Genomic DNA, 9833 nt, shown 5'->3' on the forward strand with positions numbered 1-9833 from the left:
GTTTATGCGCTTCACCTGGTATTGCACTGTCTCCGGGATTGACACACAATGAACCATGCGATGATTTATTGTGATGACTTCATCACGTCACGCCATTTTATGCGACGTGATAGCGATATCACGACGACGACGACGCCATAATGGCGCCACACCTATTGGCGATCTGTTACGTCATAGTGATGTCACACGGCGACGACATCAGGCATTAATATCGCTTATATAACTGTTCACTTGGACCACAACCATCAATTTCGTATCACTTTACTGAGCCGTTCACACTAGTTGTTGTTTATATTATTGCGATAGCAATTATATGGACACTCTCGGCTGGTTTTTTGCCGTCGCCGTCGCCGTAATGTCCCGGATATGTATATGTATGTATATATAAATAAAAGCCACGAGGAAAAATAAATCAGAAGAAAAAGTGTTCGAAGTGCGCCACCCGGGACTCGCACCAGCGATCCCTCCGTAGTCATAGGTGGCTCCTTTGCGCTGCGGAGAAGCCAACACTTTGCAGGCGACGCCGACACTCCGTAGATTCCGACTGCTTGAGCGCTGTTGACATCGGCGCTGTTGTTATTGTTGTTATTCTCGCCCCGCTTCTTCGGTGCCGCTGGTCGAGAGACGTGTGATAGTAAGTGTGTTCTTTAGTGAATTGTATGAACAGGCCATGTGATAGACGCATTGACAGCTCTTTCGCAATGAAGGGGTGTTGTATTTGCGTGAATTTAATGCAGCTTTCAAACCTTGAGCGAAAGGAATGTTGCACGCGACAGGGCTGTTTAAGTGCCCTGTCGCTCTGGCGGGCCGTGACTGTAAGCATGCGCGCATAATACTGGTGTCGCACGGCTACTTTCGATCGCTATCGAGTCCTATTCAGTTGAAAACTAGATTACAGATGGCTTCCTTCCACAGTTAACGTGAAAGAGCCAAACGCGACAGAGAAATTCCTTCCTTAACAGGCTCGATCGCGATCGAAAGTGCAAAAATAATTTCATATCTGCAAATGGGAAAAATAGCGGAAGAGGAGACGAGGCAAATGTGTTACCGACTAGCTCAACGAACCACGCTTCTCCTATTTCATATCGCCGGTGTATGTGTTCGTCACACGATGCATTTTATTTCATGATTACACACTAGGAACGCAAGCTTAAAATCTAGGCTTGTAAGCGTTGAGCTTGATAATTGAGTTTTGCTCTCAGCATAATAAAAAAATAGGAAGAAAGCAAAAAAAAAAAAAAGTCGCCCGCATCTTCCAACGGGGGAACTCGAGTAAATGCGTCGCAGAGTGGTGGGGGTATCGCGTGAATGTTGCGTAACTGGGTATGGTTTGGGAGTGCCTAATTGTTACACGATGCGCACACCAAGTACGACTTGAACGGCTGCAGCGTGCACGACGTTCCGGGTCCGCAGCTCGCTTCAAACGCTTGCGTTCAGCGTCGTATGCTCGTCTCTTCGCAGCCTTGTCTTCTGCGTTGCTTGCTGTTGTTGACGCCGACGACGGTGAGGGTGGGGTTACGTTGCCTTCAACGAGCGGTGGGACGCTGATTGAAGGTATTGTTGCTTCCATCGCATCTACTCGAGTCAAGCAAAAAGTCAAGTCAAGCGAAAGTCAAGTAAAGACGCCCTTGATTGAATTCCGAACGCGCGCTCTGCCGCTTATATACACACCGCCCGCGTTCGATCGAGAGGAGGGAGGGACGGAGAGGAGGGAGGGAGGAAGAGGAGAGGCCTGCTGCCGGCACGAGACGAGCCGAGCATACGAGGGAGGGAGAGGAGACGCTTGCTGCCGGCACGAGACGAGCCGAGCATGCGCAGTAGGGGTGTGGACGGCGGCCGACGCCGCAGGTGCGACTAAGAAATGCTCCGCATTTAAAATAAGCCAACACTGTTACTCTGTCGCGCGAGCGCGGCACCTACGCGTGTGGTGAGTGGCTTTCGCGCAAAACTTCGGAGCCCAAGATGGCGTACCTTGGCTCCTTGGCGCAACTCTGCTACCTAAAGGTAGCATATGCAGTAATTCTAAGCAAGGCTACACTGAACTAGCACCAAGGAGGTTTAAAAAAAAATTCTGGAGTGGAAGCTTTCGCAAACGCCTTGCCAGCAAAAGTGAAGCCAGCTTTTGCCCACCAAAGAGCTTGGAAACAAGCGCTTTTCTGGCGGTGCCTACTTAGCGATCAAATGGCTTTAATCTGTTAGTGTAAATACTACGTTAATTATAAAATAAAAGATCGTTGTTGCCGACAAAAGTAACCCGTCGAGAGGAGTATTGACGATTGATCTCCAATAAAATTTGCCATGGCTTTGACGCTTATTTGCGAAAAGCAGTAACACAAAGACGCACTTGGAACAGTATCTGACCCCTAAAAGTTGCCATATTAAACTCGTCAGGCGTGCGCAAAAACGCTCGCTTACCTTCGCCAAACGCCGATGGTGCCCCCGATGGTGCCCCTAAACGCCGATCGTGCTAAGATGGCGGGCGCAGCCGCCATCTTGTGGTGGGCACGGCTTCACTCTTGTGCAATAGTCGCCACTCCAGCAATTTTTTCTTTAACCTCCTTGACTAGCACCAAGGAGGTTAAAAAAAAATTGCTGGAGTGGCGATTATTGCGCAAGAGTGAAGCCGTGCCCACCAAAAGATGGCGGCTGCGGCCGCCATCTTATTAGGGGCACGATATATCATCTGCGTTTGGCGAAGAAAAGCGAGCGTTTTCCACGCACGCCAGACGAGTTTAATATGGCAACTTCTACGGGTCAGATACTGCTCCAAGCGTGTCTTTGTGTTACTAGTTTTCATCAGTAAGCCTCAAAGTCATGGCAAATTTTATTGGAGATCAATCGCCAATACTCCACTCGACGGGTTACTTTTGTCGGCAACAACTATCCTTTATTTTATAATTAACGTAGTATTTATACTGAGAGATCAAAGCCATTTGATCTCTTAGTAGGCACCACCAGAAAAGAGCATGTTTCCGAGTTCTTTGGTGGGCAAAAGCTGGCTTCACTTGTGCTGGCAAGGCGTTGCGAGAGCTTCCACTCCAGAATTTTTTTTAAACCTCCTTGACTAGCACTGTAGTAGGGCTGCAGTAGGGCTTCGAGCAAGAACACCAATGTTTCCACATGCAAACCCTGCACACAGCCCACACCCATGCTATCCACACCGCTGGGTACGTGATTATTGCTTTTAAAATTAAAAGGTTTATGGTAATGAGGCGCCCAAATTACGCTATACAAAAATTATTTTTCTCTATTAAATAAACTAAATATTACAGGCTAAGTCATATTACCGTCCACCAGTATAGTGCGCTAGGCCCTCGGAAGGTACAACCCGACGAAAGAACCATTGTGACCAGCTTTGCGCAGAGGCAGTGTTGCGTACAAAGAGAGAGAGAGAGAACAACTTTAATAAAATAAACGAACTCCAGTCCGGGTACACTAATAAAAAAGGCAAGGCTTAGCCATCAGACAAGCCTAAAAGTTTCAAATGTAGAAGTTCATATTTGCTCGCATGTTCATCAAGTCATGTGTATTGTGTATATACATCATCATGTACATTTTACATATTGTGATAAGTGTGCGTATGCTAGCAGCATGCGTTAGGGACACCCTATGGACTTCGACATTTCTGTTGAAATGTTTTATGTATATTGTGTTTCGTCATTTGTGTATGCTAATGTTCTTGATGTACGGACATTGTTTCTAATTGTTCGTAGCGTCCTACGATGAAATAAACTTTTTTTCTAAACTGAGGAGCGACTATTGCTATTAAAACTTTTCCCAATACCACGCCTGAACGACATGAAATACCGTCGGCCGTGGCAATTTTTGGAAGGCCTTCACGGGCCTCGATTTTGAATATAAAGAGAGATCTGGTGAGCCACCTGCTTTGAATGCCTCTCGAAATTTAGCCGGACGGTTACGCTTTAGAGGGTAGCTCATACGAGCCCGTTCCTGCGTTGAGCGTCGTCCCTTGTTGGCCCTCACCGTTGTAGGCGCCTGTCTCGCGCGCCCTGACTCGCGCGACGCTCTTCTTCTTTTGGCGGCTGGATTGCTCTTCAATCTTCGCCGTCCAAACGGAAAGTAAAGAATAAGCAACAAAACTAGAAAATTTTAAAGGAAATAAGGTATATAAAATAAAGCGTTGTAAGTAAGTGCAGTTAGCGCCGCCAAAGCAGAAAATAAAATCCAAGTGAAAAAAATAATATAGTAAAACGAAATATAACAAAACCTACAAGAAATTCATTCTAAAAGACAGGGCGTGCAAATACGGACACAAGAAGAAATTCAGGACAGCGCAAACGCCGACTAACAACTGAAAAGGCGCACAACGGCGGAAACGAAAGAAACAAAAGATAAAACTTTTATTAATTGCGGCAGATTGCTGTGCTCGGCTCCCACGTAGGAGCTAACGGAGACACCGTGCCTCCTGGCAGCTTCCTCGGCCTGCTGGATCGCAGAGAGTTGCTTGTCCCGGCCCGAACTGAGCAGCGCAGTCCGCCGACGCGCCTGAAGGCCTTTATTGGAGGTCGCGACCCTAGTATTGCTGATTAATGCTGGGCAGGATGTGATCCAGCATGGCTCTGGAGTTACAATACTGGCATAGATTCGTTGGGTATAATTCTGGATATATGTGGCGCATGATGACGGGGTTCGTGTATGTTCGTGTTTGTAGCTGCCGTCATCGAACGGAGTGGGCCCGATTTAGCTTGGGCTGTCTCACCTTTGGATTCGGTAATGTTGAGTAATCTCACAGAATTTAGTGAGCCGATCGTCCCATTCTCATACGGCCGCGGAAGAGTCCGTTCGGGTGGCTCTTTCTTCAAACGCGGCCCGGAACATGAGACCTCGAGCCACGTTGTGTGCCACTTCATTTGGATTGACCTCCGGGTGACCTAGGGGCGTGTGGGCAGGGAACTAGAGTATTTGTACGCATTTGTCTGCCTTATGAATTTTGCCTGTATTTAGGATCCGCAATGCCTCGGGGGAGATTCTGCCGATTGCGTAGTTTCGCACTGCACGAAAACTTATCTGCGCATGCTCTGGCAACAGGCGAACCTATCAATTCGGCACACGTGGGTGTCTACGTGGGAAGATAACTGTTAAGGCATTTGATTTCATTTTTTATGCAAATAAATCGACGGTTGGCTCACGCATGCGCTACCACTATTCTTGATATGCCATTCCTCAATTATTAGACTCGTTTCTTCATTCCTGTGCGTGTAAAAAACTGCGCATTCATCGAATTTCGGCGTGCAGTTACACTCTCGACAATGTAAAGATAGATTAGAAGGTGAGCCTCCGGTTATCGATCTCTAATGTTCCAATAATCTCTGGTTATCTAAAGGGAAGCTTATACACCACACCTGTAAGGCAGTCAGTGAATTTGTTGGTGTGTTTTACGAAACAAATGTCAGTCCGCTTCTTGTCTATTACTCGCTCATTATTTCTCTGCACAGCGCCACATATCTTAGCTTATTGGCAGCCGTAAAAACAACATTAACGCCGTATCTACTTCCCACTTTCTTTATCCTGTGATATACGCAATGAATCTAAGGAATACCTGCGATATGTGCTTTCTTTAAATGTTCAGTGACAGTGGCCACTGCCACGCGAGGATAACCTACACCTAAAAGACGCGTAACCTGTGCGTTAAAGCTGGCACTCATTTTGTGCTTATGCGGCTTCGTGAGAGACGATGCGGCGACGCCAGCGCTGCGTGCGTTGAGCACCTTACGAGGAGTACACGCCGCGGAGGTGCCGCGGTGACCTAGTGTTTTGTATTGCTGCTTTCAGGTGGCGCTACAATCTGTAGGCTCCCGCAGAATCGGCCATGAGCATGCCCGGGTTTCGGAACAATTTCGCAGTTGGTATCATCGAAGAACTCTGATCCACACTATAGCGTGGTTCAGCCAGTAGCCGCAAGGCGGCGCGACTTCGTTCGATCCCTCGTCCAATAGGGCGGATGCGCAGCTTTCTGTACTCTCAGCAATACATCAATGCGCCGCCCATATAAGGGCCCACAGGTTATCACGATTTTGGTGCAAGAAGCCGTCACGGCAGCGATCGCCGTCTTTGTTAATTCTGTGTATCTAGCGTAGGAAGTAGATTGCACTAGAAGCGCTTCTAGTACACTCTAGCAGGAAACGTTAGCGTGCTTCAGTAATTTGTCTCCTGCACCAAGATCTGAAAAACCTACTTTGAATTTCAGATCTTCCCATACAAAACTAGTTCAGAACAGCATTGCTTTTTCCTGTTTTAAATCTGCACTGTCGGATACGTGCGGTCACTTGTTGAGGAAAAGTCTTGAAGGCCAGGTTGCTCGATTGCAACGCAAGCATGTTCCCGTCCTCGTCATTGTTAGCAAAGTGCGAGAGAACATTAAATCACCTATTGGAATCGAGAAAAAGGTTGCCAATCAGAGAAGAGGAAAGTGGCTGTCATCGCATATGTTCATAGCCTCTCACATCACCTAAAAAAGATTTGCACAAAATACAATGTGAATGTAATATGTTCCACCGAAATGAAACTTAGCCGCGTGTGCCCCGCGCTTGAACGTATCAACAACAAAGGAAGTGATACCTTGTCTAGAAAATGTGACATGCGTCATACCATTATTTTGTAGAATGCAACAAGAGGGTGTGTATACCAATTACCAATGTCATGTGGTCACACATATGTCGAGCAATCGGGACGTTGCGTAAACGTTCGGCTCCGTGAACGCCGTTCTTCCTAAAATGCAGGCCAAGTAGCCACCTGTCCCTTCACTTGCAAATGTAACCCCGTGTTTTAATGACGCAGCCTTATTATTTCAACACGGAGATCAAACAGCTAGAGGGGTAGCCGAAGCTTTTTCCATTGCAAGATTGGGAGATAAACGCATCAGGCACCCGCTTTGTCCCTGTTGAATAAGGAACTCGGTTTGCTGGTTTTGAGGGCTGCAAGTGTGAAAGTGAAGTGAAGATTATATTTTGCTGTTGGACGGTGTCATTGCGCGTTGTACGTACGTTGTCTTTCTGAAAAATAAACGTCACTTGAAGGGGCCAGTGTCGTCACACTTGCCTGTGTCCGTGTGTTTTTGCGTTATTACACAATGCGTTCATACCAACTATCTCTGCTTTCCTTACTGCTGAATTCTCTCCAATATTCGGTCACGCCTCTTGCGCTAAGACCGTAACAAGTTGCGAGACGCTGGCGGTGGCGGTTACCTGACATCATGCTCATAAAAGGTCTATATTCGCCCGAACTTTAAGAGCTACTGAAGGCAGATGACTCACCAGTAGACGGCTCAGACGCCCATTACGGGGCGCGCTTGTACCTTAAAGGGGCCATGACACGGTCACCCAAGAATTTACGGTTTTCGGCGCAAAACAGAAGTAAAGGATATTTGCGCCTATATTGTATAAGAAAAATGTACTGTAAAGAATCGATTATAGAAAAGAACTATTGGAGAGTCTTGAGGAACTTATATCTAGGGAGCCGGCGTCACCGACCTGCCAGTATCACTTAAAGGGAGGTGTGAGAGATATAAGGCACGTTTGTAAAGCCTCGTGCTTTTTGCGTCGGTGGCGCAGTGGTAGAGCGCCGAGCACTTGTCGTCGCGAACCGAGAGGTCGTGGGTTCGATTCGCAGGTTATTGAAATCAACGGTCTTTTCTTCTGGTTTTCTTTATCATCTGTTCGTGTGCATTTTACTGACGTTTCATCCGTGACGGAAATGATGTCAGTAAAATCTAGGTGGACCCCTACATAAAACACTTGCGTAGTAAAGCGGCCTTAATGCAAGACATAGGCGTCTGAAAGTGGCACTCGCGCTGACTGGGTTGATAAATTGTCATTAACTGTGAGCCATCCTCTTCTAAGTGGATGTATTGATCCTTGCCCCCCCCCCCCCCCCCGAAGGCTTTCTGTACCTAACATGGTTTTGCTCTGCCTCCAGGATCTGAAGCTTCCTGCACTCCTCAGATTGGCTGACTGGGCTAATAATGATTCATGATACTTGAAATGCGAGCGCGTAACTACGCAGGGACACAAGAAGACAGGGGACAAGCGCATAACTGTTTCCGTCCCTGTCTTCTTGTGTCCCCGTGTAGTTACGCACTCATGTTTCAAGTTTCTGCGCTTCACCTGGAATTGCACTGTCTCCGGGATTGACACACAATTGACCATGCGATGATATATTGTGATGACTCATCACGTCGCGTCATTTTATGCGACGTCATAGGAATGTCACGACGACGACGTCATAATGGCGCCACACCTATTGGCGATCTGTTACGCCATAGTGATGTCACACATTGACGACATCAAGCATTAATCGCTGATATAACTGTTCACTTGGACCGCAACCGTCAATATCGTACCACTTTACTGAACCGTTCACACTAGTTTGTATATTATTGCGATAGCAATTCTATGGACAATCTCGGACGGTTTCGCCGTCACCGTCGCCGTAATATCCCAAATATGGTATATATGTATATTAATAAAAGCCACAAGAAAAAATAAATCAGAAGAAAGAAATTTTCGAAGCGCGCCACCGGGACTCGAACCAGTGACCCCTCGCTCCGGAGAGCGCTGCTTTAAAGGGGGCATGACACCCAGTTTTCGATCATAATCTGTGTTATGTGGATTAATCTTTGTGCATTCACAAATAAGCTGGTGGAATTTTAGCGCATTTGGTCGAGCACTTAATTTGGCAGGGTTCTGTTTGGTGTCACAGCAGTCTGGCAACTTGGGGCAGTGCGCCCCAGTGATACAACACGGGCACACCACGGACGCTATAGCACGGACGCGTGCAAAGTTGCGGACAGTTTTTCCCTGTTGCTCAGTGAAGGCCCTCTGCGCCCTTCGGGCGCGGTAACCTAATCGTGGTATGGCCGCTTGGCAGGGTCTCGGTCACGCGCTGTTTAGCCCGCGCGTCTGCCCCTTCGGGGTGGCGTGCGTCCGTGCCCGTGTCACGGGGCGCACGTAACCAACGAACCGCTTCGCGCTTCTCAGTATTTTGCCAGCGTCTGTGGTGTGCCCCAAGTTGCCAGACTTCTGTGACACCAAAACAGAACCCTGCCCTTAATTTATAATCGAACATTTTATAAACACGCGAGCGACCCGAGAGTCAGGCAACACTGGTGCACTGGCAAGCCGTGACGTAACAAGCAGCTAGCTGTGCAAGCGTCTGCATTGCGACGAACGATATTGTTCCGTGGTCAGCTGCACGGGATATGAAGATATTTTAGCTTTCTTCAGCTTGGCACTGAAACTGAACGATTTGCAGCAGCTGAAACTTTGGTAGAAGATGACGGCTCCGTTCCGTGCTGCACATGACGTCACACGCGCCATTTCGAAATGGCGGTCACGGCGGTGGGCGGGGTTTACAGCCGGCAACTTCTAGGGCTTGTTTTGCACTGAAGTACTCTTTTACGGCCCACTTTTGAAATCTCTATAGGCATAATAGACCCTCTATTTCTAGTTTTCGCTGAAAACCACAAATCTTTGGGCGGCCGTGTCATGGCCCCTTTAAACAACTCGGCCACGCGCCACCGACTGTTTAGAAAAACAATGGCGAGCTATATATACATCATTTAACGCTAAACGGCACGCAGAACTCGGAGACGCTTCAGTGTGTGTAGTATCACCGCGAGATTGCCAGAAGGGCCGCTCTAAAGCAACGCTCCTACATTTTCCTTCAGCTGCCCTTGAGAAGCGCGCTAAAAAGTGGCCCATTTCTGTACCCACTCACGATGTGTAACACGAGTAGACAATGCGTCAAACGCCACCGCGCGGCAGGAGACGCGGAGAGGTCACTCCACGCGCCGCACTTTTACAGAAAAAAAAGTC

General features: G+C 47.8%; 1 pseudogene; it reads left to right on the forward strand.

The window, feature by feature from the left end:
- Positions 1–3676: 3676 nt before the first annotated feature.
- Positions 3677–3844, forward strand: LOC125759072 (U4 spliceosomal RNA; annotated as a pseudogene).
- Positions 3845–9833: the final 5989 nt, after the last annotated feature.

The sequence above is a fragment of the Rhipicephalus sanguineus genome, chromosome 6 (genome assembly GCF_013339695.2).
Source record: "Rhipicephalus sanguineus isolate Rsan-2018 chromosome 6, BIME_Rsan_1.4, whole genome shotgun sequence".
In the NCBI taxonomy this organism is placed as follows: domain Eukaryota; kingdom Metazoa; phylum Arthropoda; class Arachnida; order Ixodida; family Ixodidae; genus Rhipicephalus; species Rhipicephalus sanguineus.